The sequence below is a fragment of the Haemaphysalis longicornis genome, unplaced genomic scaffold, assembly GCF_048455015.1.
Source record: "Haemaphysalis longicornis isolate Haplotype H1 unplaced genomic scaffold, Haemaphysalis longicornis Haplotype H1 scaffold_14, whole genome shotgun sequence".
Lineage (NCBI taxonomy): Eukaryota > Metazoa > Arthropoda > Arachnida > Ixodida > Ixodidae > Haemaphysalis > Haemaphysalis longicornis.
In genome coordinates, this window is record NW_027526245.1 from 49,915,132 (window position 1) to 49,942,749 (window position 27,618).

Sequence of the window (27,618 nt, forward strand, 5' to 3'; positions counted from 1 at the left end):
GTTCTCATCTACGTGCACAAATTACCGCACTTGAAAAAGGTGGCCGAGCGCTCAGACGAGAAGGTTGTCTTTTTTGCCTCAAACAAGCTTTGAAGCTGTGCATACTGAGCGACCCTGAGGTAACTGGGGCGAAAACAAACTGCAGGACGAATCTCACGAGGGCCTACGTTCAATGCCGCGGAGGGGTACTGCACAAAATTGCCCTTTCCGGTAACAATTAGCAAGCCGGGAGACGCTTAAACGATAGCTAAAAAAGCATGCAAACAGGAAGAAACCTCAGAACAGCGAACTCAGAAACCTGCACTCAGAAGAAACCTGTACGATCGGGTTTCTAGCATAGCACTGCTCCACGTGCGGCTGTGTGCCTCTCGTTGATAAAGCAGTTAAAAGATGCTCTGGTCGTACCATATGTGAGACAATTGAGGTAGAACTGATTCACAGGCTGGAACAGGCATGCGTGAGTTCACCATTCATAGCGTTGTCAAAGGAAGGGTTGAGATTCCTCCGTGTGCACCACTGATTAACTGATGGTGTGGCCATTCCTCATATATACATGTGGGTGTATTTCTTTAAAAAAACGGTTCTTTTCAGCGCTCTTGTGTGTCCAGTCGTTTGGATTGATTATGACGTGTAACGCGCCGGTGCTACACAGGCAATGAGGCCAAAATCTCACACAAAGGGGCGTTTTCGCTTTTCGCCTCCAACAGAAAAGTGGCCGCCATGGCCGGGAATGCAGTCCGCGTCCTTGGGCTCAGCACCACAAAGCCTGAGCTACTGAGCCACCGCGGTGGGTTATCCAGTCTTTCCCTGTTTGCGTGCCTGCTGCGCTGTCTTTCCCCGCATCATGTTCAACCAACACGCCCTGATAGACGTGAAACGCACGATTTCTTGGTTATAAGAAAAAGTTATTCAGTTCAACTTTTAGTGTAGTTTTAAGTGAAGCGTGCTGTTTGATGTTGCCCCTATTATTCAGTTCCCCTCCAGCTGCCATTAACTCTTCTAGCTCTGTTTCAAAAAAAGAAAGACATTCCCACTTTTGCTTTTCGGGTGCAATATCAAAACAGCAAAGCCAACAAAGCAAAGCCAAAAACAAAGCCAACAGTAGAGGTCAGCCCAATGCATTCAAATTTTCGTTTCTGGTGCCATGGCATTATGGTGGGGATCATTGACAAAGTCAACAGTAGAGGTGAGTCTAATGCTATGGCTAAACTTGCGATGCGGAAAAACTCAAAAGCCCCCGTTTTAAGAGAACAATGGTTAAAACGCAAAGCTTTCTCCCATGCTACCTGAGTGAAAGCCAAGGGATACTCGCTATCCATGTGTACTGCCAAACTATAAGCTGCCTGTTACGAGAGGCCCGTTAGGTGTGCAGAGACAAGCCATTTTTATGTTGTGGGGTGTATGGTTGATGTAACCTTTCTGAAACCCATTGTATAAAGTGTACTTTCATGCAGTGTGTTTTACTCAGACATCAATTACACCTGGGAGGCATAAAAAGTTTAGAACCGCATTCTGTATATTTGGCTTTGCTGAAGTATTTCGAAAGTTGGCTTACCAGTAGTGGGGTTTACTCCTACGTCAGTGCGATCAGTGAGGCATAGGAAGCTTTGCTTTAGAAATAGGCATATTACATGTGATTGATCGTGTGCAGAAAATTTGTGCCTACCTCATATTGTTTTTTTTATGCAGCCCAGGTCCACATCTACATTGGAGAAAGAAAGTGTTCCTGGAGACAAAAAGGCTGAAGACTGCGTCAGAAGCTGGGCGACATGTCGCTCAAGTAATGTCTATAGGTAATAAACACAATTTGCTTCTCAAAACTTGTCGCCTTGGATGTGATTGCGTTCGGAAAGCATGTCGAACCAATACTTTTGTGGCACACCAGCAAGCATTTCTCCGAACACACAAGAAAGGCCTAAAATTAGGGGTTCATGTAGACCATGCATGAGCTGAAAGAATTTTTGTGGGAGTTACTACTGCAAAAAAAAACAGTTTTGAAAGTAAAAAAAATGTCACCCAAATGTGCTTGTTCTGTGCTTGCTACATCTGCCATATGCTGCTCTATGGCGTTGAGATTGTCGTTCTGACGTCCCAATCTCTTGCACCACTGCGCAGTATATGCTACCATCCAGTACGACCAGCGTCCAGTACGGCCGATATCCAGTACGGCTACCACCCAGTAGGCCTAGCATCAGGTGTTGCTAGTATGCAGCATGTCTACCATGCAGTGTTGCTAGTATCCGGTGTTGCTAGTATGCAGCATGTGCTGGTGTGTAACACTGGTCCCATAGCACAATATGCAATGGGCTAGTGCCACTGGCTTTTGCAGTAGGGAAGAACTACACTGTATCAACGCGTGCATCAAGGCCGGGCCTAGAGCGGGGCGCGAAGACTGAGGCGACACAGGGGCTGCCGGCGAGGTTCGACTAGCCTACCTCGCGCGTCCCATTAGGGTCTGGGGCCACAGTCCGGACAGGTGGCGGCGAGGGTGTGGGCGAGCCGGGATAACTGGAAATCCCTTCACTCCATCCTCCATCTCCTTTCCGACCGCCCGAACCAAGACCAAGTCATAGAGACTGTGGCTGCGCCGCGTTTATAAGGCGCGAGGGTGAGAAGGCACGTCCCGGCTGAGGAGCAGCGACAGCTGTGGCGTTGGTGCCCGCCGGCTCGTCGGCCGGCGAGGTGACGTGACATGGGGCGCAAGAAAGCGCGCTGGTTTGAACGTCGCGCTCGCGGGAAGAAGAAAGGAAATCTAGTGGGTCCCCACAACCCCCGTCCTGAAGACCGAGCACGGTCGTAAAGACCGGCTTGACAATTGCAGGCACAGCACATACCCTACGAGGTTACAACGGATCCCCAGCGCAAGAATTCCGCGAATGTCCGCACACTGGAGTCCAAGCCAAGACACACACACACACGCACAAACACACACACACACACACACACACACACTCACACACACGCGCACGCACGCACGCACGCACGCACGCACATACACACACACACACACACACACACACACACACACACACACGCACACGCGCACACAGGCCTACACTTTGAAGACACGCCATTGCAGAGTTCGACACGACACCAGAGTAGTGGGCACGAGTAACGAGTAGGGGCCGTCAAGATTACTCGCCAGGACCCCAGAGAGCAGGCTTAAGACCACCAGGCCTCCGCGCAGGTTCACGCGGGCTGCTCGAGCAACAGACTCGTTGGTGGAAGCTGGAATCTGTCAGGCGCAGGTCGACCAGCTAAAGCAGGAGAGGGCCATCGGAGGTGGAAGTAGCAGCAGCTGCAGGGTGCCGTAGATGCTGAAGGTGCCAAAGAAGCACCCAGGGTGTGCTCCGTGGAAGCCTCAGGGAGCAACTCCGCGCGAGGCTTCGTGAGGGAGTGGCCCGAGAAAGCGCCGGAGCGCCCGACTTGCAGAGGTGTGCCATCGCCCTGGCGAGTGGCGACGTTGAGGCCGCCGGTCGATGCAGCCTGAAGTGTACCAAGGGCCACGTGTGGGGCAGAAACTGAAGCTGAAAAAACGGGGATCTGTACCGAGCCAAGGATCAGTGCTGCAAATGGGAGACGAAAGGCAAAACCCAAAACTACGAGCCGGGAACAGCGATACGGGTGCGCGAAGGCTCGGGCCAAAAAGGGGCCGTAACGCCAGTGTCGCAAGAAACTGGGGAGAGCTAACGGCTTCGTAGTGCCGGAATCCCTCAATGCCTTTCTGGTCAGAAACTTTCGCCAGCACGCCATGGGAGAACTTCCTACGTGCCGCGCCGTTGCGCTGGTGTGAACTGGAGGGCAGCCGGGAGCGTGGTCACAGCGTGTTTGGCAGGGAACGGACCACGAAATAAAATAAAACAGACGCTCATCACCTGATCAGCAGTGAGCGTTCGCCTAACGTGTCGTGGGTCTCTCAAATAGAATTATCATTTTGTGAGTGGCGAAAACATTTTGTGCGAACGGGCACGGTGATACTGCGTTCTTGCCTGCCGGTCTGGGTACAGAGCAGCGGCGGCCGCCCGATGCCCTCCTATCTGCGTTGGCGCCACTCGCGGTAGCCTTTCTCGCTATACGAAACTTGGCAGGAAGTTTCATAACCATAGAAGCATTGAAGAACTCTGGTAGTGCGTAACAGTGGTCGCACCTAAGTTAGCCGGCATTCCCTGTTTCGCTTGGTCATCGGCCATCATCCTTCCCCTACCAATCCGTCGATATTGGCAACGAAGGCATGAAGGGAAGAATGCTGGAATAAAGGGCGTGAGCCCCTTGTCATTCCCTAGGCATCCGATTGGCTGGCTTGGCCTTCTCCGGCGGAATCTGTCTCACATCCGCCATAAAAGAGGACCTACCTGCCATGTCACGTGTGCATATTGGGCCAATTGGTGGGCCTGTCGCCTGACATGACGCGCTTCCGTCCACAGTTGAGAAGCACGGGCCAGTTCAATTGATTGATTGTAGGGTTTAACCCACCGACGCAATGCAGGCGATAAGGTACGATTTACTGGAGGGCTCCGGATTAATTTTGACCACCTGGATTTTTTCACGTGTGCCGATATCTCGTACATACGGGGGTTTTTGCTTTTAGCGTGCACCTTAAAAGCGGACGCCGCTGCCAGGAATCGAACCCGCGTCCTCGTGCACAGCATCACACCGCCCTAGCCACTGAGCCACCCGGCGGGTCAAGCACGGGGAAGTTCGCTGTAAAGCGGGGCGTCACGAAAACAGTGTCGCTATTCCAGACCTTTTACGGTTGCGGTGATGGCGCTCGCCCGGGTATATTGTAGCGATCTGGCCGTCCGTCGGGTTGGTCATGAGTTTTACACGTCGCCCCGCGCCAACGCTACGCTCGGACGTGAGGACGCATAATCAGGCCCTTGGAAAAAGCCAAAATGGTGAATTCCTTGTCCGTTGTCCTCATCGCGCATGCCTAGTTTCCGCAGTGCGAAAATGTCACGCATCAGCGAAGCAAGCAGTGGCAGCCCGAAACGAACCGACGACTGTACGGCCACCGGGATGGAAACCCATAGAGTACGCCGTAGTTTTGCCGTGGTTTGCGTCTCTCGATTCGCAGCATGAAGTCGGATAGATCGCGGGATCCGGACTTCCCGATGTGGCACGCGCGGCACGAGCGAGAAGAGAAAAGGTTCCTGACTGCGTGCGCGGCCGGTCTTTTAGGCAGAGTGAGACAACTCAGGTCGCTGGCTTATCCGGCCCACCGCGAGTCGGGAAGCTTAACGCGGCTTCCATAAATTGGGGTGAATGGCCACACTTGCTGAGCCTCGTGGGGCCTTAAGAATTGAGATTTTATCGGCAGAACTTTCATTCACTCCTAGCAGGTGCAGGTCCGACCTAAAGACAGAAAAGAAACGCACTTGCAGCAGGCGGCCTGCATAGCGCGCGAGGCCTACCGTAATACCAGCGGACATCAGCCTCCGGCGACCGCGTGGCCCACTGAATCTCGGAGGGTGACTCACACAGAGCCAAACCTACCTACTATTATTATTTACAAAGAGGACTTTTCTGCTGCGTTTGGAGGAGGTTTGTTCTGCCAAAGGCGATGCCAGTGGACATGTTGACTCCGGGTGCGCCTCTCGTCTGGGAATTGCCATATTTGTGGCAGTGTTCCGTTCGACGATCGCACCGACGAACACATTCGAGCACGTAGCCATAGGTTCCGTAAGGTGCGACGCGCGTCTGCAACTCCGGGTAAGCGACGAGGGATATTTGCCGCCAAGTTCGCGTTTCCCTTCTTTCAGCGCAACGGCAACAGCAAGGATAGTGGAGATCAGCTCGCTACATGCCTGGCCAAGTAGGGGAGCGGCACAACTTCGCATAGTGTTGCGGCCACTCGCCTAGCCACCCACGAGTCACGGATGTATGTGTACCTTCGTGAAACTGCGCGTGCTCACCACCGTCATACTCACAAGACGGAATTTCCTTTGGTGGGATAACTTCAGCGAGACACTTGAGCATGTAGCGGACACGGATCCTAGAGACAAGAAAAAAACACGCCTGCAGCAGTACCACCTGCAGAGCACTCGAGGCTGACCAGCAGTTAGCAGGTTCCGGAGACCGCTTCTCCCACTCCATTTCAGAGCGCGGTTCCCACAGAGCCAGTTAAAATTATGTTTACATAGTAACAACACGGAAAGTTCTTATCACCGGGCACCTTCTCGTCTCTGCTAGATGCCATACCGGCCGACAATTGGTCTGCTCGGTATTCGATGTCGCCCGGTCATTGATTGCAACGTTTTCACGCTTAATGCATCCTCTTCGGAGCTCACACCAACTGGCCAAAGTTCAGAGCGTGGCTAAGCGGCCAGTCGTGTGCTAGACGCGTTAGGAAACTTCAAGTGGCCAAGGGGCTCACGACTAGCGTCCTCCACCACGCGGTGCTACCGCTCCCATTGCGCACGGTGGTGTTTTCATGGGCGCAACGTATATGGCAAGCACGCGTGGTTCGCGTATCCGCTAAAGCCAGCTGAATGCCACGTGGGTCGTCTCCACGACGAACGAATTATGGTCGACCGAATGGTCGAACTCGTTCAGAACGTGTTGCTTTATCTCTAGCACTATGCGGTGACCGGGCCGCCGGGCTTGGGAAGAACGAGTTCGAAAGGCGGGCTACGCCTGGGAAACAAGGAGTGCTCCCTAATTGGCCTATTTGCTGGTTTAGCGTACTGTATCTCACGCGCGCATGACAAGATCGACAACAAAGGGTCGTACAATGCCTGCGCGGTGATATGTTATGCTGTCCTGGCCGCGTCGTGGGAGCGAAAGATTCTCTTTTGCGACAGGGTATTGGCGTCCACTCCGGCGATGAGCGCTAGGCGCCTACACGTGGTTTAAAGAGTTTGCGTTATCGTCATCGGAGCAGGAGGCTCCTTCTCGACGGGGCACATGGGCGCCCTTAGCGAAACGCAAGCTTGGCCAAGGAGGCCGTTCGGCATCTGCACGTGGATATAAATTGGCTGCAGGGTAAATACGACGTACGAGCGTATGGCTCTGGTTCATGTTCAAACCATCCGTCAAGTTCGCAGGCTAGGGATAGCCGCTACGTTCAGCCGTACTGAACAAATGAGATGCTGGCGCGGGTCGGGCGATATTTGCCTCTGTTCGCGTACAGCGGTAAGCGGCGGGAGCACGTGACGACGAAAGTCGTCATGGTCCGAAAAGCCAAATGCTGGCGTGAGTTGGGCGATAATTGCCTCGGTTCGCGAGCAGCGGCGGATGGCCAGAGCACATTGCGACGAAAAGGGTGGTGGTCGCAAGCCGAACAGCTCTCCTCACAGGAAATGGCGCGGGGACTAAGGCTAAGAAAAGGCCTGTTCCGTCGTATTGCCGATACCGTGTTGAGCGCCAATGTAGGCTAGATGGGCACATGCGTGCCCTGATGGGTGTTTAGAAACGGTGTTGTCCCGCGCTCGGAAATAACTCATTTATAACGCCCCAGAGAGGCTCGCGGCGTCCATGGGGGAGACGCCGTGACCGGTTCGGCTCACCCACAAAGGCGACGAGAGCTCCCAAGGACCCGGGCGATCCAAGAGATTTATTGGCCGAGTGGTACACCGCATATTGTCGCCTCGACTATGCAAAGACCTACACTGTATCTACTCGCGCCTCAAGTGAACACGACGGTTGAGGCGACACTGGGGCTGCCGGCGAGGTTGGACTAGCCTACCTGGCGAGTCCGATTGGGGTCTGGGGCCCAGGTCTGGACGGTTGGCGGCAAGGGTGTGGGCGAGCCGTCATCCCCCGCGTTCCCTACACTCTATCCTCCTTTCCCAGCGCCTTAGACAACAGCAAGAGAGAGTGACCGCGGAGTGAGCGCGCCGCGCCTATAAGGCGCGTGGAAGACGTGCCCAGTTCCCGAGAGAGGAGGAGCGGCAGTGGCGGCGTTTGTGGCCGCTAGCGCGACGGCCCGCGAGGTGAAGTGACATGCGGCGCGGGACAGCGCGCTCGTTTGAATGTCGGGCTTGCGGGAAGAATAAAAGGTATCTAGCAAACTCCACAACCATAAATGTGTAATGAATACAACTAGATATCAACTGTCTTTCTATCGTTCATCTATTTCTGGACATTTCTAAATCACGGCGAAGCAGGAAGCTTCTGAATTTATCTCATTTTAGACACTTTGAAAACGTCTGTTATTGATTCTGTAGCCCCATGGCATCTTCGCCCTGTATATTGTGTTGTGTCGTTTACTAAAATTAAAAAAACGCGATACCCACGACTTCATTTTGCCGCATTTTATGTGTCTCCAGGACATATATGGGGCGGCAGCATTTTTTAGTGATGCATCGAAAGCATCCACGGGGGTGTATTTTGCTGTATACGTACCCAACTTCAATGCTTGTAAATCCATAAATTTGAAAGCCGGCATTTTTGCAGTGAAAGCATAAGGTATATTGCTTTTAATTAATCACGTTATCGAACATATTATCGCTAAGTTCATCATTATTAGAAATTGACTTAGCGTCGTGCGTACATTATCACCCCAAATGTGTTGCAAAAATAAGTTGTCAATCTCGTTTTTAAATCTTTGACGTCAGCATATGCTTCATATGTAAATGTGACCATCTGCAGGGTTCCCGGCTGTTGTGTACTCGTAATGGTTCTGTGACATCATCAGAGCTGGCCCTGTGATCTCTTCACCGGTCAGTCGTGTATATGAGTGCACTGTTTAAATATACCTTGGCATTCGTCGGTAGCCCCCGGCGGCGTTCATGTGTGCCAGTTGGTTCCTTCCGAGATAGCGGACCACCGAGATAGCACCACGAGGATGGCCACCGGGATATCGCTGCTGCGCCCGTTCCTCGAGACTCCGGGCACGCTAGCGATCCCTTGGCCCAGCTGGTTTCTCTTGTTCCAGAACTTCGTGCTCACGTCCGGCGCCGACTAGTGGTCAGTAACCCTCCGTCGCGCGCTCCGGCTTCACTGGCTGGGACCCCATGGCCAAAGCATTTTCGACGCCCTGCCGGCACCGCCCCTACTTACGCCACTGGTTTCGCCTGCTCCCACTAAATGGAAGTTGACGAAAGAACAGATGCCTGCCACGCACACCCCTGCCGCAAGCCTCCGGAATAGCAAGTACTTCACCTCCACCTTATACGTTCGAGCAGAACGTCTTAATTTTTGTATGCGTCGAGAACTTTGCGGAGGGTCAGTTGCCGAATTTGCTTTTGCACTCCGTGAACTGGCAGCACCGTGTAATTCGACGCTACCACGGATGATGACTTCTGCGAACAGTTCGTTGCAGCAGTTACTTGCTTGCCACTCAGGGAAAAACTGCTGCTCGTAAGCGACGCGTTCACATCCGATCAAGCGATAGGAATAGCTAGACTTACCGAACAAACCCGCCAAGAAGCTGAAGCTTTCGCGAAACCGATTCACCGCATCACGCCACAACGACAACACGGACACAATCCCGCTAGGCAAGATAGCACCCGCTTTGGTTTTCAATGGGTCTCGCCTCCCTAATCAACATCATCGTAGCTCGTCGCGCACTGGCCAAAAATACAACCCCATGCCAGAAAATGCAGCTGCCGGCCCCCTCCACGCCGTATCTCGCAATAAATGCGATAACTGCGGTGCAGCAACACGCGAACGGTCACGCTTTTCGGTGGCGGCCGCACCTTTTACGGTTACGGACGCCGCGGACACTTCCAAAGCCTTTGCAGGAGCTCGCGTGGCGGCCCACCAAAAAGACCCGCACCAGTGCGCCAACTCCTCTGCAACGATGGCGCTGAAAGCGTTCACAGTATTCGGACCGTCTGTGCAAACAAAGGACGAGGTCTGTATGTTGACTTCTACGTGACGATGCTCAACTCGAAGTTGCTCGAGCGCAATTGCTCATTTCTCATCTACATAGGCCCAGCAGTGTCAATAATTGGGGTTGGTGACTTCCGAAGCCTATATCACGATAAAGCGAAACTCAGTACCCGCAGCATTACTGTGCTTACTTTTCACGCCAGAAGATTCCTGTGATTGGCCTGTTTCAAGCAAAGCTATTCATCTAGGCGAGGACAGCCGTCTTACCGCTATATGTAACGCGCAGTGGGACCTCCCTTCTGGGATTGGGTGCTGTTCAAGCTCTGGAGCGTCACGTTTCAAGGACAGAGCTACGTTGCCCGCGCACAGATGTTCCGCAAATGTCCGCCCCCACAACCTTAACTTTGTATGTAACAAGCTGAGACGCACAAGAGCGCATTTCACCGCAAGGCACTTTCGTAAAGCAGCCACAGAGTGAGCCCAAGTTTGGTATGCCTGCACTGCTGCAGGCCAGGTTTTCTCGCATGTTTACTCCAGGCCTGAGCGTTGTCAAATGTTTTCAACACAAGGGGAAGATGAAACAGGCCATCTCCCCAGTCGCCCAGAAGCTGAGACGCCATCCATACTTCATGCGCCAACGAGTAAGCAACAGACCACGGTCCCTGCTCTCCGCCGACATCATGGGAAGGATCGATGCCTCCGAAGAGGTTGCGCCCATCGTGTCAGCCCTGAAGAAAGGTGGCAGCATTCGTCTTTGTTTTGGTCTAAAGGAGCCGAATAAAGCCATTCGTGGTCGAAAACTTCCCCCTTCCTGACACCGTAGAGCTGCTGCATGCCTTAAACCGAGCCCGCCATTACTCAACGCTTCATCTCCCGTATGCGTACCACCACGTTCTGCTGCACCCAGACAGCAGAGACCTCACAGCGTTTTTTACCCACGAGGGCCGTTATTCTACTAAATAGGGTCTGCTTTGTATTGGCATCGGCGCCAGCAGCCCTTCAGCAGCCGATGACAAGAATCCTGCTACACTGCCATGGCGTTTTTTGTTACATAGACGCCATCATTGTGTTCGGGAAGACGGAGGAACAACATCTGGAGAACATGCAAGAAGTTCTGCATCGCACCGCGAAAGCAGGTCTGAAGCTCAACGAGAAATGTGTTTTCAATGCTACAGATTTCTCTTTCCTTGGATGCCGTGTCAGCACTGAAGGAACAGCACCCATTAAACCCAAATTCGATGCAACCCTCCACGCGGCCGCACCAACTAAACCAGGCACAATTCGTTCATTCTTAGGCCTAGTTCAATACTACACAAAGTTTATTCCGAGGCTAGCTAAGAAGTACAGCCTATGCGTATACTGCTGCGCAAAGACTCACTTTTTGAGTGGGACACAGCCGCCCATGCACCTTTTGAAGGCGTGAAGACGCTTGTGGCCGCCCACAGAGTGTTGTGTATGTTTGATTGTTGCAGCTGATTGTTGCAGCTGATTTATTGTTGCAGCTGATGCTTCTGCATGCGGGCTAGGTGCGGTTTTGCATCAAGTGGACGGGCAGAAATCTCTAATCATTGCGTCTGCCTCACGCACCCTGCCAGATGCAGGAAGGAAGTACTCCACCAGCGAACGTCAAGCACTGGCTTTCGTGTGGGCATGCAAGAAGAGGCATGTGTACTTCTAGGGACGACCTTTCACTCTTCGAAATAATCACCAGGCATTGATGGTGATACTTTCTACCAAGGAAACAGGGTGACTTCTTCGCTAGAACTACTCTGTCCTGTGGTAAGATGAGCCCATACCCGAAGGGGGATTGGCCCCAGAATAAGATGTTGTCAGAAAAGATGAAGAGAAAAAAAAATCAGCATACGGGATGGTGAGAAGGATTTTGAAGTGACCAATGGAGAAGAAACACAGGGTAATCGAAGAGGAGCAGGAGGTAGCTTGTTCAGCGAGTGGGAGCCGCACACGATAGAATGCGAGGTGAAGAGGAAGAGAACAAAGTTGGAGTAGACAGAGTGGAACGAGGTCTTGGAGGAACGGTGGAAGTTCGGGCCGTGCCCCACGACGCACCAGCGGCATCGCACCGTCTGGCAGCGGGCAGCTCGGGACCACCGATTACCAGCAGCTTCGCTCTGCTGGCCTCCTGCTGAGCCGCGCTGCTCAGCGAAGCCGTGGCATCGCACCGCGGTCATCCGGACCACGACGCACCAGCACGGGCCATCGCGACGTTCGGCGATATTGGGTGACGCGTAACCCAACCGACCCACTGGGCCACGTCATTGGCATCGCACCGTGGTACCGGCGGTAGGATTTGTTTGAATCTGACAGAGTCAGTTAATGTATTATAGTGACTTTATGAGTAGAGTGTTGGTAGTGTGAGGTCGTGCCTGTTTTTGCTGTTTAGTGTGATATGTGTGTTGAGTCGCTGTGATTCCGTTCGTTTGAGTGGTTTTGTTCTGTAAATATATTGTGTTGCCATCGAATGAATCAACTTGAGCCTCATTTCTCTTGAAGAAGGGCTTGCGTTCGGGCTAGTTGGTGTTCCATAAATTCTCTGCCGCGTGAGTCGCGTGACATACTCACTGGAATACTTTAAGGGCTCTGAAAACAAGGTAGCAGATGCGCTGTCGCGTCTCCATTTGGAAGGTAACCCGGAATGCACACCAAAACATGAACACAACTCTAAAGAAGTTGTGTTCTTAGTAGAGCCGCTGTTCATTACTGACAAGTTCGAGCAGTCCACCCGTGATGACGCCACTCTAGGAAAAGTCAAGGAATGTGTTACATCATCGTGGCCCCGCACAAGCTCGTCCCAAACTAGCTGCAACCATACTTCATGCTACGCAACGAGTTTTCAGTAGTCCATACCTTACTCATGCGTGAAAACGGCTTGCACAACCACAGTCCGTTGCGCGCCAGGTCATCCCCGCAACGCATGAAGCTTATCCTGGCATGGTAAGGACAGAAGCCAGACTTCGAGAAATGATTTGATGGGCGGACAGGGATCGGCAAACAGAAGTAGCAATTCAAATCTGCAGCGTCTGTCAGAAGGCAAACAAGAGTGTGAAACCGGTACTTTCTCTTCCGCAACCCGTTCCTGTTCCAGAGCGCCCTTGGCAAAATGTTGCTATATACATTGTTCGCCCAATGAAAAAAGCTCCTCAAGATTGCAAATTCGCCATCACACTGGTTGAATATTTTTCGAAGTGGCCCGAAGTACTATTCTGCAACCAGGTATTTACAAGAACAGTCACTACTTTTTTGCTGTCATTTTTTTTTCCGAGAGAATACCCTGACGAGATAATCAGTGACATGAGCCCCAATTTCATTCACGAGAATTTGCACAATTCTTTGACGAGCGTGGCATCCGGTTAACACATTATTCAGTGTGTTACCCCTGGGCCAACGGACTTGTTGAAAAGGTTTTATCCTCTGTTCAAGAAATTTGTACAAGTTGCTTCGTTAGAACATCGGCCTCTTCGACAAGCAGCACTGGGGTACTTCGGTGTATATTGGTGCACATCTCACAAAACCACGGGAGTAGCACCAGCCTTGCTCCTACATGAACGACAACCCAGAACACGACTGGACATCACTGGGTACCTAATGCCATCATTCTTCATGGACCCTGTATAAAACTTGGCAGAATCAGAACAGAGGCACAGGGAGGCAAAAGTAGAGCAAGAGGTGCACCGATTTCAGTCATGCAGCATATACACCAAACATATCAATTAATGACATGGTTTGTGTAAAGAAACCGACAGTCTTTTTTAAACGCGACCTTTCGTTCAGCCGTCCACTAAACATGGGGGAACAACGAAAGCCACCCTCTTGATGATGGGCGAACATAGAACTCATCCAACCTAATCAAGGTTTCTGTACAGGCTGTCCAGCCTAAGGTAGTCACCCAAACGCAGGTGTTCAAACTTAAACAGCACAGCCTTCAAGCCCGTCAGCTGTGCGTTGTGGGAGTGCCCAATCGGCAGTGCCGCCCGGTATCCCCCTCAGTGCAGTGCCTCCTGGTTCACCCATAAGTGCAATGCCTAGTGTTCTGTGCAGCCGTTGTTTAGCATCGCAATAGACACCGCAACAGCCTGTCTCTTCTCCACCCTCTCAAGAATCCCCTCCTCGTGGTGAGCTACCTGCGAAGACAAGACGACCACCTCAAAGGTTAATGAATTATGTTTAGAGGCCTCAGTGACATGTACGCGTGTACTTGTTTCAATTGAGCGTATAGTTGGAGTGCATACTTTGCACTTCGAGTGTATCAATTCATGTGTAAATATTTCGTGCTTATTTTACATAGATGAAATGCCTTACCACTAACACATACTAACAGTTACTAATCAACTAGAAAAAAAAGAGAGGGAATATGCTGTATATTTGTATTGTTTTGCCATCACAGATGTATTGTTTTGCAATCACAGATGGACGGATCGTTTTACCATCACAGATGGCGCGATGATCAGTTCACCTGTCATGTTGTGCATATAAGTGCACGGTCCAGTACACATTGGCAGTCGTGGGCAGCCCACGGTTGCATTCATGTGTGCCAGTTTGTTGCTTCTGAGATAGTGGCCTACCGTGCCACAAAACCACACAGGCCACGCTGGGATCACTAGCAACGATTTGGCTGATAAAAGAGCCAGGGCTGCGGCATTCAGAATTACTCTAGACAACACTTGGTAAAACGTGGAAAACAGAATGCAGTAAACAGACAGTACAGCGAGTGTTTTTTGTTGAACTAAAAGTTATGGTAAACACCTCTGGCGAAGCACCGGATAATACCCGAAGATGGAGCCCGACCTACCCGGCAGTCACCGTAACGCGTGTCTTCACACGAGCGCGAAGCCATCCCGACTCAAGTAGACGACATGCTCAGTGACGCCATAATACAGCCATAGAAAAGTCAGTGGGCTGCACAGGTCGTACTCGTTAAGAAAAAAGACGGCACTTTAAGGTTCTGCGTTGACTACGGGAGACTGCACAAAATAGCCAAAAAGGACGTGTACCCCCTGCCATGAATCAGCGACGCTCTCGACCACCTCTGCCATGCGAAGAACTTCTCATCAATGGATCTGAAGACAGGCTACTGGCAAATTAAAGTGGACAAGAGAGACCGAGAGAAGACTGCATTTATAACCCGGATGGTCTATACGAGTTCAAGGGGATGCTCTTTGGGCTGTGCACGGTGCCGGCAAAATTTAAAAGAGTCATGGACACTGTGTTAACTGGCCTGAAGTGGCACACCTGTCTCGTATACTTCGACGACGTTGTGGTAGTCGCCCGAAATTTCGAAGAACACGTCGCAAGATTCGAGTCTGTACTCGACGCTATTTGCATGTCGGGGTTAAGGCTGAAACCTGAAAAGTGCGGCTTCGCTTACGACGATCTCAAGTTTTTAGGGCACGTCATCAACGCCGCAGGAGTCCTGCCTGACCTGGCGAAAACATCAGCCATAGCGAACTTCCGAAGACCGAAAGACGAAATGAGCGCGTAAAGATTTCTCGGCGCTTCGTCGTGAGCTCTGGACTCATCGCAGAGCCACCCACGCGCCTTACAAAAGATAGCAACTGTTTTGCCTGTGAAAACGCCCAAGAAAAAGCATTCTGCGAGTTGCAACAACGCCTACAAAACCCACCCGTGCTCACTCATTCGGACAAAAATGCCGAAACGGAAATGCACACGGGCACTAGCGATACATGTTTGGGTGCTGTGCTTGTCAAAAAACAAAGCCTTTGCGAAAAGGTAATCGCCTATGCAAGCTGTGGTCTGTCGCAGGAGGAAAAAACTGCGTCCGAAAAAGAGTGCCTGGCTCTCATATGGGCCATTTCAAAATTTCGCCCGTACGTGTATGGCAGACCGTTCAAGGTTGTGACCGACAACCATTCGCTGTGTTGGCTCGCCAATATGAAGGACCCCTCTGGCCGTCTTGGGTGGTGGAGCTTGCGCCTGCCAGAGTTCGACGTTACAATAGTCTGCAAATCCGGCAGGAAACACTCCGACGCCGACGGCCTGTCCTGCGCCACCATCGGCCTACCACCACAATACACCGATGAAGACAGCACGTTCTTAGGAGTTGTGACAGAGAGTGACTTAGCCGCCCAGCAGCATGCCGACCCTGCACTTCGCGTCATGATCGGCTACCTTAAAGGACGCATCGTCGCCGTACATAGGGCGTTCAAGCGGAACCCACCAGCATTCTGCCTCAAAAACTCCGTCATCGTGAAGAATTTCTGCCCCGGAACGACAACAAATTATCTACTTGTCATCCCCGCAGACGTTCGTGACGAAATTTTGGAAGCATGCCACGACCAACCTTCTTACGGACACCTCAGAAAAGATCGAACTATTGCGAAAATCAAGGCGAAGTACTTCTGACCCAGACTCACATCCGACGTCACAAACTACGTCCGGATTCGCCGTGGCTCCCAGAGTCGACAAACACCGCCGACAAGACCCACCGAGATGCTGCAACTGATCGCCGTCCCGTCGAGGCCATTTTGCAGATCGGAATGACCTTCTAGGCCCGTTCCCCACGTCAGGATTACAGAACTAGTAGATTGCCGTAGCGACAGACTTCATGACAAGCTCAGCAGATACCGCAGCTCTTCCGATGTGGACTGCACAAGAAGTCATCAAGTTGTTCATAAACCAAAGTGTGCTGCCTCATGAAGCCCCTGAAGACCGAATCACGGACCGCGGGACGGTCTTCACTGCGGAGCTTATGCAAAGAATCTTACACTACAGCAATACGGATAACTGAAGACCTATGGCGTACCACCCCCAAACCAACTGACTAACGCAACGCCTGAACAAGACAATCGCGGACATGCTGTCTATGTACGTCGACTTTGAACATAAAGCTTGGGACGAAGTCCTACCGTATGTCACGTTTGCGTACAACATGGCTATCCAGGAAAACACAGATGACATCGTTCGAGCTTGTCTACGGAAGACGGCCGACTACGATGATTGACGCCATGCTTCCCCAACGTCCAAGGATACCTTCGGGCTTCTCGCATTCGCACAACGGACCAGCAGCTGGTGGATGCGAGATGCTACAACCTCCGACGCCGACACGCCGAGTACCGCCCAGGGGATCGTGTATGGGTTTGGACTCCCATCCGACCACGTGGACTAAGTGAGAAACATCTACGACGGTATTTCTGACCCTACTGAATTCTACAACGTGTTGGCTACCTTACAAACAAGGTGATACCCGATGGTGATTCCGGAACGTCACGACGTCGCACGCGGCCCGAAGTCGTCCACGTGGTTCGCTTAAAACCGTCCTACGCACGATGAAGGACTTCTAATTTCTTCTTTGTTCAGAGTGTCGCTTGTGTTAGCATCGGGTCGATGCACACTTAGAGGGGGGTAATGCCGCGAACCATGCATTGGGTTTGTTTATCTGCGTTTTGCTTTTGCCGCCCGGCTGCGCCAGTCTGTGTTACCGGTGTTGTGTGCGCCAAGGGAAGCGCGCGTTCTGTTCGTTCTTTCTGTGCAGCATTTGTTATCTCTTCCGATATGGAGAGCGTTCCGAACTAAGGTGAACAGCCTAGAGCATTCTTCGTTGATCTAAAGTGTTCTGGATACAATTCGACTATTCAAGAAACCCTCGCACCGAGTGACAAATTCCCGCTTAGCAGATGCCGCGGCGTTCGAATCGCCACCACCAGTCTACGCACATCACTTTGTTGACTACTGTTTTGCCGCCTGTGTATTCTTTGAGTTGTTAGGGGAGCACAAGTTCGCTCCAATAAACTTGTTTTTTCGTCAACACAGCTGCGTCGTCTTTGGCTACGTGACAATATGGTCTGCCCAATCTTATTATCGTTGAAAGTGACACCACGGTATTGCATCTCTGGTACAGTTTGTAACACATTATTATTTAGAAATTAGCTACATCGCAGTGTTTTTGACCAGTAAAACTTGCATGGTACCATTTACCTATGCTTGGATTTATCTGCCATTGCGGACACACATGTACGATATTAAATATATCTGTTTGTAACACACGGTAATAACCAGCACTCCTGACGGTGTAGTAAAACACGGAGTCATAAGCGTACAATCGAGCATTTTACCGCAAATAATTAGGAAACCATTAAAAAAAACAGAAGGTGTGAAGGAACGATTCCTGGGGCACGCCAGACAGAACCTCAGCGGGGGCGCAATGATGATTGAAACTAATTGCTCTCGTTTGAAAACGTGCAAAAACAGTTTAAAAACCCCAAGAAGGTGACTAGAGATTCCGGAAAGTGATAACGTATGCAACAAGAGGTTCTGTGGCACTCCGCCCAACACCTTTTTTTTAATTTCAACGAATAGTAATCCCTCACTATAACGAAGTGAAAGGAATGGCCAAAAATGTCGTTATAAGCGGTATTTTGATTTAGACCACAACCGAGAAAATATAAAATCTAGATCTTTAGTTACGCGACAACTGCGAGGAACAAAACACAATGTACCTAGTGAAGCAAAAATTTTGTTCAGGTGAAAAACGACGGGGAGTTTTAGCTGTTTATTGTTCTTGCCGGGCAAAAGCAACTCCTGCTACAATTTCACCAAGCAATGCATGAGGCTGTGGTCGCCGCCCGTGCATTGAACTTTATTTCAGAGCACACGTAGGAACTCCCGCGTCTGCACCATAGTTTGCTTTTCACATGGCTGTTCGGCCTCGTCAGGGCCACCAAGTTTAAATTATCTCCCCATCCGTCGCTTGTGCGACCACGGTACCTGCAGCGTCCGCCAATGCACACGTCTCCAAGTCACCTGCTACCCCTTGGCCTCCAATTTATAAAAAGCCTCGTGTAAATCGCTGCCAGGCCGGTCGTCGTCAGGGTCCCAGACAACGGTGCGGAGAGAGCCGGCGTGCGCAAAGCAGTTGGTGACCTTTCAAGGTTCGAGCTCCTTCCATAAAAAGTTGAGAAAATTGATCGCACTGAGCAAATCAATGTTGTACCTCTCACCGGCATCGTATGCTGTGCGCATGCGTTGCATGAGAGCCTTGCTGTGGCAGTTTGGAGTGGCAGTTCAGAAGGTTGCGTTCAGACGGTCAAAAAGGCTTGTTCAAGAAGTAACTAGACGTAGAAAGACAAGTATACAGAAAGTCCACACAATACTGAATCCACGTATTTCTGTTCAGTTATCGCCACACCCCCTTTAGCCATACTGCTGGCACCCCCACCCAGTTGTTTCTGTCGTGGCATCTCAGTACCAGGTCCAATGCGCTACACCCCTACACGGAACAACATATCCACGAAAAGCTGGAGCAGGCAAGGCTACACGCAGACCAGAAGCGACGGTCATGGGGAGACTCCGGTGAAGGCGATTAGGCTTTGTCCGAAGTACACCACCCGGACGTTGCGGACGTTGAGAAATGGCTTTGTGTACAATTTCTCGACCTTCAGTGCTTGCAAGTACACTATTTGCATAGGAAACGATGATTCATATGTTCATGCTTATAACCTGGGAGTGCGTACATTTCATAAGAGCCGGAACTGGCTAAAGGTGGTGGGAACACTCCTGGAGCATGCCACTATTGGCAGGCCACATGCCAATAGTGGCAGACAGCGGTTCGCCCTCCATGAGTGGGACAATATTTAGCATTCATAGCCCACCATGTCTACTTCCCACCGCAATCACGTCCAATGAAGACTGAACCACATGCCGCCAGCAGCTGATTCGGCAGAGCTTTCTTCAGACCTTTAGCCTGACAACGGTTCGCTGCTCGGCAATGGTCCCCACAATAGCATCCCCTAAGGTCGCTGTTGTGCAGACCACCGCAGTTTCGGCGATATACCCGGTTTAGGCACACTCGACACCCGAGCGTGGCATGGGAGAAAACCCTCGTTAAACGACAGGAGTGTTGTGTTATCGTGTTTGCGTATCGTAGTGCTGCAGCTTACGCGCGCCCCAATCAGGTGCAGGCCAGGACTGTTCTGCGCGATGTCAGGTTGTCGGTGTTATGGTGGGGACAGCATGCATACAACGAGCTGGCCTTTCCATTCTTGAATTATCGGTTTGGGGAGGAAAAAAGTAAGAAAGGGCCAACAGAGAGGAGGGCGAAAAAGAGGTACAAGGAGAGAGAGATCGACGAACATAGGAAAGAAAGGGCAAGAGCAGAATTCTCATAGTTAAAAGATCTGAAGATGAAAAAATGTCTAATCGAAGACGTAAACTCTCTCTGTTAAAAAGGGTTGGCTCGTGAGAACCAATTCACGTGTGCACAAATTAAGCCAGCCACACTGACGTCACCTCGGCAGCAGTCACTCTGCGACGTGTTAGTGTTAAAATGTCTTTTGGAATCTGCGTGTACGTATTCAAGCGGTGTGCTCCCGAATACAACACCGCATCACAATCCTTAGGAAAAAGGCTCAGTAAATATACTTTTCCTCTGCGAGTCACATGGCGAGGCGAAAGTGCTCTATATCGACATTTTTTCCAAGGTAAGCTCAATGTTTGAGCCTTTCTTGGTGGAAGTTTACTGATGCACTAAATCGTATCTTTATCCTGTTTGTGAAAACCGCAGCGGCACTGTGTTACTCCGTGCAATACTACTGGCACAGACAGTACCCTTTCTTCGACGAATGCTGCACATATGTGATCGATTTAAATGTTAGCACGCTGGTTCAGCTGCTTAACAAGAGTTCCAAAATTCTCTACGGGCTGTTTATACAGAACAAAAAACCTCGTCTGAAACTTCGATTTAGTTTTGCGGCGATACCTGAACTGCCTGTAAGATATGCGATTGCGCATATAAAGTGTCTCCTGGCTCGATGAACGCGCCGTAGATGATTGAGTTTTGCTTGAATCCTCTTACGCGTAAGACGGTGTACACAGAGACTATATCTTGACTTTCAGCTAATGAGGTCACTGAGACGCAAGTGCCTTATATAATCTCATAGTACACTTAACCTGAATCCCAAATTTGACATCACGTTATTTTCGTACAGTATTCTTCTGGGAATGGCTTCAACGACGTCAATACGTTTTCATTTATTTGTAAGCACTTTGAACATAAGCAACATGACGATATTTATGAAAGATTTGGGGCCTGTGAAAGGTACCTCGGGGCAAGTAAAGTTGTTAACGACGAGATTGTAGTTCGCAACCTCATACCTAATATGGCTGCTTCGGGTTGAGGCCGGTCTTATTCTTGTTTCAATACATGCTCCTCAAAACATGCAATACAAGCCCCTTTCAATCTTACAAGTGCAATTATACCTCCCATATCTGCACAGCTGCTGCTACGGGGAAAATGTTAGAAAAGACATGTTGTATTTTTCCCAGACTACCTAAGTGGTGTAGTTAACTATTCGCCATTGATAGAATATGTACCGAAAAACTCTGCGTCTACCTGGCACACAACGCTGCGCTCATGCGTAAAAATTAGCTATGGCACCTTAAATTTGCAGTGATCTGGGGTCCGAAGATATTCGCTTGCTTTAGTGCACCCCCTTTAAACCCAATTACAGAAAACGCTATGTGAGACGGTTTACTGCTATCTCCGTTGGGTTTTTCTATATCTTCACTCTCAAGTGCATTATACTTATTTGCGTACATGCTACTTTCGCCTACCTTGAAAAGTAGTGATTGCCTAAAATGGCTTCAGCCAGATTGTGAGCAGTCCTGGTTTTGCTTATTACAACCCATGCATTATTATGTTTCATGTTCTGTTATTGAATTCTCGATATTGCCTCTTTTTACTACATGGTTTGCGCCCCGTATTACTGATTGTTAGGCGGATCCGGTAGGCGGATCCGCCTGACCGGTAGGCGGATCCTACAAAGTTATTTTAAATTACTTATTTTCCCGTAGATTTCGTGTACTTTAGGCATGAATGCAATCTATCGCAGCTGTCACGCTGAGCAGGGCCTAACTTACAGCGAGTACAAACAACTCGTTACCGAGAGCCCCAATACAAATCCTTCCGTAATTCAGAAAATATATTAGGGCTAGTATTTCAAAAATGTTGCCACTTAAACTCCCCAGCGTACTCTTGTACAAAAAGCTCAATGTCAGCCCACTGTTATATTCTAATCAAAAATAAATATTAAAAAATCATGTGATCCATTATTGCTGTGTTTATGTTTACAGGAATCGTTTCGTCCATCGCTTTTTGTTTCTAAAGCTTTATGCATATATTTGAGTTTGTCCACAGGAATAGTCATATGCTAATATATACAACGCGCGATTTTAACGTTTAACAACTTTAAATTGTGCAGCAAAATTTTTTTTACAACTAATCGACCCTCTTCTTAGTTAATTACGCCTCCACATTCGCTTAACATCTGTTATTACCCCTTCTTGAATATTTTTAGGAGATAAAGCTAATCCATTTTGTGTACAAGCACCCTGAAGGACTAAGTTCCTGCATCACCATATTGTCATTAAGATTCCCGTGGACCGAGCTTCTCACAAGTTCAGACAGCGACAATGTTTGCCTCTTAGATGCGAACCTCCTATGCTCCATTCGAGCAAGCAATGGTTGCAAGACTTTTTTGAACAGTTTTATGGCAAGTTTTAGAGGTTCTAGGGCTGCCTGCCAAATGTCTGCTCAATCCTAAGGAGTAATTTTGATATGGTATAACTGTATGGGATCGGTTTTTCTCGCAAACCGTAATATTTCATGTGCCCTACCTCTATATTTTCTCGTCTATCCAAAAATTTACCTTTGCAGTGCTTTGAATTCTTTCTTTTTTCTTATTTGTATTGCTTATTCCTACAAGCTCGTGTTCCTAATTCTATATCCTATGCTTGGTGCGTGCCCCTTACTCATTAAGTTATTCTGTCAAAACACGACGATAACCAATACCAACACATAGCGACAACGTCAATGTTAAACTCAGTACAAAACCGCGACTATCGATGAGTGACACCTAATCGAGAAAGTCTATTACTGTTCATTAGGTAGGTCAAAGTGACATCAGCCAGAGCTTTTTAAAAAAATAAAGTAATCTACATTTCTTCAAAGCAGCTCACACCAACGCAGCTTCTTCACCGTCCTTCGCATGGACTAGTCTAACATGTGGATTCTTCAGTACGGAGAAGGATGAATATTTGGCAGAGTTTGTACTGCTTGAACATCTTTGAACAAAAGCAGGAAACCCAGACACTAGGTGGAGAAATCGAGCTTTGTCCTGCCATTTTCTTGCCCTACCTATCTGTTTTTATGCTGTTGTTAAAAAGATCTTCAGTACACCCATCGGACAAGCGGTATCGTCGTAAAAACAGTAAAAGAATCCTCTCCCCAATTGACGTTAAAATTACCAGTGGTGTACAGAGGAACTAAGTGTAGCATAGCAGATTTTCTCTTGACAATAAATTTTTTGCTTACTTTCTTTTGGCTTAAAATATCATAGGGAAGGCTTCTGCGACCCCAGTTACTCTCCTTAGAAGCGTAAAGACGTCCTACATTTACATTTTTCGATTTGTTTGTTACAAATACAATTTTTGTTGAAGTCAACAACAGAACCGGCAGATATGGCAAAGTACGCATGCGGAAAATCAGGGGAAAATTAGGTAAGTTTGCTGTAGAATGATATAGTTAAAATACGAGCCGCAACAGTGTACGGTAGTATTTGCACTAGAAAGGAGGTCGTTACAAATGTTTTCCAGCTCAGCACAAATACAGTTGCACCTTTCTGGTTAACTGAGACCGCATTTCAAAGTGAAAGTACTACTTCTGTAAGTTTCAACACCATGACATTTTGCAGGATATGCCGGATGGTCCTCGCAGAGTTGGCGCCTACAAATCAACGGTAAATCTTTTCGAATGTAGAGGGCAGTTTTTCAAAGCTCTCGTTACATAGGGTAAAAAAGCACCTCCGGGATAATTTCTTAGAATGGCACTTAGGCATATGCTAAATTTGTAAAAATAAAGATAGCGAAATGCCAGCAAAACATTGCACTTGAACTATTGTTCGAATGTACTCACAAGCCGAGCCCACCGCCCACAAGGCCCATTAACACGGAATAGATTCTAGTCCAGTCCTCTGATCTCAGCTGAACAGTTGGTTTTTCCAACAATGTGCTGAATGCATTATGAGCAAAAAGTATACATTTCTTGTAAAAGCAATGAACACAGAGATACCAGAACCAGCGTAAAAGAGCAGAATATTGTTTTTTGAATGCGGAAACAGCTTCCCGGCTGAGCGATCGTAAGTATGCCTGTCATGGTAACAAACGTTACCCTGGTGCTCCGCTGCTTTGCTTTTTCACACGCGGTTCTTGGATCACAATGCATGCCGTTTTGTGTCCTCGGGTTCGTATTGGCATGAATCAAACCTGACTCGAGGTAAATATTCTGGAACATTATACATACCGTAATTACCCAATTCTAACGCGCACTTTTGTTCCGGAAAAACAGGCCGAAAAATTGGATGCGCGTTAGAATCGGATACGAAACCAAAACTGCCGAAACAGCTGAAATTTCGTCCTACCCATTGCTATCGCCATCTCAAGATGGCGCCAAAGTTTTTAGCAGCAATTTTTCGGATCTAGGCGCCTAGACTTCTATCGGCGTTCACACAAATCGTCAAATTATTCAACTTGCGCGCTTGATAACAGCGATGGAAGCAGCGGAAATGAAGGTGCGCCGCTTCCACGGCTTACGAGCGGCTCCCACGCGTTCACAACGAGCGGTTTGCTGAAGCGTGCTCCTCTGGAGAAGCTCGCGGGATGGGCGTGCGAGGTGCGGGCCACGATCCCATCGACCATGGTTGAACGTTTGTTCAGAAGTGTGGCATAGCGAACGTGCTATATGGTACCGAGGACGAGATGTCGCGGTCACCGGAAGCCGACAAGAAGCTCTGGGAGAGCGACGAGTAGTGAGATTACTTCTGGAAATAAATCGCCGTTTCTCTCGCATTCGTTTTTCTTACTCACAAAGTTCTGTGCGCCTTACCATCGGAGGTGCAAGGTTTTTCGGTATTTTTGCCTCGAAAATCGGGGGCGCATTAGAGTCGGGTAAGTACGGTAGTCCATACAAAATATGCGCTCCGCGAATATCCCTGAATGAGAACGGGCGTAATCACAAATAAAAGAAATATAAAATGTATGTCGCAAAAAACAAGAATTTTCGCTACACTGATTAGTTTCGCACTAGCTTAAAATTCCCATTTCATTACTCCCAATTACGACCCGTGAGATTAAGAACCAAATATTTCAGTGGTGGTAACTCAGGCTGTCCGTGGCATTATTATTTGTTTGCATATTCATTTGTACGCAGTTATATTTACGTGAAACAACGTTGTACAAAGCGGTAAACGCAACAATTAAATACAGTCCTGATGCGCGCGCACAGAAATCTGATTTGAATATATATTCCTGCGTACGTGCATGAGCGGTATTGATCTCACCCATCTGCCTGAACCAAAACTTTGGTTCTTCTTAGCGCGTTCAGTCATTCAGCAAGCGCAGCATTTTCCCTGTGAGGATGACCAAATGTATTGAGAATTTATGGTGAGAAGACGTTCTTACCATATAGTTTACTTTTAAATTGACTGTGAGTGACCAGAGATGCAGAAAGCTTTGAGGTTCTTTGTTGGTCCTTCGAATACCATGTCCATTACTAACTTTTAAAGATCACAATATTTTTAACATATGCGGTTAAATCTGGATATGAAAAATTGAGAAAAGTTGGAAAGTTTTTGTTGTATACAGGTTTTTTGTATTTAATTTTCGAAGTAAGGCTCGCAGTTTATGAACAGAAACGGAACCACAATGCCAGCTAGACCTCAGTAAGTAGAGCTCAGCATCAAGGATTTATTTTACAGATAATAACTGGGTGAATGGCGCAGGCTGCTTGCGCACAAGCTTAGGCACTGCGCCGAGCTCCCGAGAACCGAGGTTACTTTCGTCCTTATTCCAAACGTAACTTCAGTATCACTTCTGACTTTCGACATTTTGTGGTGCCTTAAGACATTTCAGGAACAGAACTTAAGTTTGTCAACAATAGCAGCAGAGTGCCGTGCCCAGTGCCTTTGCCGACGTCGGCAGAGCACCAACACGTCAAAATTGTGGCCCAAATAGGATAAAAAAACGTTCATTTCAGCTTCTTCATTTCTAAAACTGCGTATGTTGAGGTGAAACAGCGAAAAACAGTTTGAGCACGTTTTGTTTCCCGATACATCATTTGTGAAGAATCAGCATTGTGGTAAGCACAGCCAGAAGGAGCGAAGGCCTTTGCGGCACTAATAGGTTACTGCTAGTGCATGCACATCAGACCATTTTTCCAGATCAGACTCATCTTGGACTCGAATCACCTTATCACCTTCATCCTTTCGAACCAAAACATGTCCGTACAAAACAAACCAAAACAAACCATAGCACAATTGAGCCAGTGTGACAAACCCTTGGTTAGCAAAGACATACTGCAAAAATTCAAGCACAAAAACCGCCTGTACAAAATGTTCGTCACTAGTAGATATCCTAACGTATTCAAAGAATTTAAGCGTCTCCAAAACCAAAATGGTAACATTGTTAGAAAGGCTAAAAACAGCTTTTATAATAATTTATTTTTTCAGGGTATGAAACGACCTGACCTAACAAGAAAAAAAACAAATTCGGTACGTAGCCGTTCCCGAAATTGTCACCAAACTAGAACCATTCATTATGAAGGTCTATCGGGCTCACCATTAGCCAATTGTTTCAACGAGTCTTTTATTGATCAATGTTCAGACACGCGGTCAGAATGTTGCGATTCAGGCAATATACTTTAAACTTGAACACTACATCTGTGTTTTTATCTCCTACCGACGTGCAGGAGGTACGCAGTACTATCCTAAATTTAAACAACAGTGGTGCTTCCGATGTCGATAACTTCCCAATTAGGCATGTAAAACTTGTAGATTTATTCACGTTTCCCGTGACACATTTATTTAACTTAGTCTTTTCCAGTGGCACATTTCCCCAAAAAATGCACATTTCTTAACCTGTCTTGATATGTAGAGGAGGGGACAAGAAAGCCTTTAGAAATTATCGGCGAATTTCAACTCTGCCCGTTTTTGCTAAAGTAATTGCAGAAATTTTACACATTGGGCTATCCAACTACTTTTATAAACTGTCATACACGGCAATTTTTTAAATGCTTCACAAAACAGTGCCCTATAAATCGGCCCTGCTAAAACAAAAATAAATAATATTACGCAATTTCTTGAATCATTGCTTAACTTTACGATTTTTTTTTCTTATCAAAGGCATTTGTGTTATTCAGTCATGGAATTCTGCTCAGTAACATATGTTCCTACAGTATAAGCGGCATTGCTTATAACCTCAGGTCGTCACTAAGCCACCGAAAACAGTATGTTTCCCGTGGTAGCGTTAACTCTGAACTTAAGTGCATTAATGCTGGAGTCCCCCAGGGAAGCATATTTGGGCCTTCGCTGTTTCTCTTGTATGTGAATGACTTTTAGTGCGCTATCTCAAGCCCACAAACATCCCTTTTTGGTATCCAGATGATACAACCCTGTTATTAACCGGTAAGAAACCGAAGATATTCAATAAATTTGTGCAGATTTTTTGCCCCTTCTGCTTCCCTAAACTGAGCAAAATTCTCTAGTAATGAATACTCAAAAGACTAAAGCAATACTGTTCCGACAGAAAAATACGACAGCTGTTCTGCCTCATTTCTGCCTTGGTCAATGCAAAATAAAAATATTTTAATATATGAAAGTGTTAGGACTACCTTGCGAGTAACCATAGGTGGGATTTCCATGTTATAAAATACACAAAAAACATGCCAAAACAATTCGCCTCATCAATGGAAATGGATACCTACTGCGTGATCGCATAAAGCTTCTGTATTACCATTCCTAAAACTCCCTTCAGTTTGGCGCT